Genomic DNA, 1708 nt, shown 5'->3' with positions numbered 1-1708 from the left:
AAAAGGCCATTCTCTCTCTCTCTTTCTAAGGAGGAAACACTTGTCAATGTGTGTAGGCCATTCTCTCTATCCCCTACTAAGGAGAAATCATATGTCAGGTGAATAGCTACTCTCTCTCTCACCTAGTAAGGAGGAAACACTTGTCAATGTGTGTAGGCCATTCTCTCTCTCTCCTACGAAGGAGGAAACACTTGTCAATGTGTGTAGGCCATTCTCTCTCTCTCCTACTAAGGAGGAAACACCTGTCAAGGTGAAAGGCTATTCTCTCTATTCCATACTTTAAGATATGCTATTGGAGCTGGAATTACCGCGGCTGCTGGCACCAGACTTGCCCTCCAATGGATCCTCGTTAAAGGATTTAAAGTGTACTCATTCCAATTACAGGGCCTTGAAAGAGTCCTGTATTGTTATTTTTCGTCACTACCTCCCCGAGTCGGGAGTGGGTAATTTGCGCGCCTGCTGCCTTCCTTGGATGTGGTAGCCGTTTCTCAGGCTCCCTCTCCGGAATCGAACCCTGATTCCCCGTTACCCGTGGTCACCATGGTAGGCGCAGAAAGTACCATCGAAAGTTGATAGGGCAGACATTCGAATGAGACGTCACCGCCACAAAGGGCGCGCGATCGGCTCGAGGTTATCTAGAGTCACCAAAGCGGCCGGGGCAACCGAGATTGGCCCGCATGGGTTTTGGGTCTGATAAATGCACGCATCCCCGGAGGTCAGCGCTCGTCTGCATGTATTAGCTCTAGAATTGCCACAGTTATCCAAGTAACGTTGGAGCGATCAACGGAACCATAACTGATTTAATGAGCCATTCGCAGTTTCACTGTACCGGCCGTGTGTACTTAGACTTGCATGGCTTAATCTTTGAGACAAGCATATGCTACTGGCAGGATCAACCAGGTAGCCACTCACAACATAGAGGTTGTACCCGAGCACACTAAGCGGAGAACAGCCAGGGACCACTCCTATCCCGTGAGGGGAGGAGGCCCTGGGTCAATCCACCGTGCGCCCAGCGGGAGGCCCTGAACTGCCCGTGGCCGGAGCCACAGGTGCCGGGGCACCGCTTAATCAGGTATCTTGTCTTAGCTGGAGGGTTTATTCGGAACGCCATCAACGGGGATAAAAGACAGGGTTTGAGAAATACATGTGTTTCTGGCGCCGGTACGGCATGGGTGAACGTCATCCTCAGGCATCGCTACCTGGGTACTCCACTCCCCGAACCGGAACACCAATGTAGGGCCACTGAGACAGACGGGTCGGCTAGATCTCGCACGAACGGAGCGCGGCTGAAGCTTGTCATCAAGACGGGGATAACCGTCTCCGACAGGGGCTCCCCCGATAGAGGCAATTCCACATGGGGCGGGAGGAACCGTCCGTCTGAACACCGACCAATGGCCGGCCGACAGGGGCCCTCCCAGGTGGAAATAGATTGCAAATCGGTCAGAAGATGTAAAACAGGCTCGACAACAGAGGACAACCATGGATACGCAACATGTTGGAAGTTAGGGACAGACACATTCATGGGACAAGAACCATGGTCATGGAGGACCCACACCCACAAGGTGATAGCTGGGATAGAGCACCTGTCCAAGACAGAGCTCAATATCCTCCCACCACCAAGCTGGGAAAATCGGATCAATACTTAGGACCAATCGGGCACCGGAGGGATATGGTCCAAAGTACCCACGGTTCTGAGGGGCTTGTAACC

At 52.6% G+C, this 1708-nt stretch overlaps 1 pseudogene; it reads right to left on the bottom strand.

Annotated features, from left to right (window-relative positions):
- Positions 1-281: 281 nt before the first annotated feature.
- Positions 282-900, bottom strand: LOC145879614 (uncharacterized; annotated as a pseudogene).
- Positions 901-1708: the final 808 nt, after the last annotated feature.

Source organism: Salmo salar, chromosome 05, assembly GCF_965601325.2.
Source record: "Salmo salar chromosome 05, fSalSal1, whole genome shotgun sequence".
NCBI classification, from domain to species: Eukaryota; Metazoa; Chordata; class Actinopteri; order Salmoniformes; family Salmonidae; genus Salmo; species Salmo salar.
This window is presented reverse-complemented; position numbering and strand designations above follow the sequence as displayed.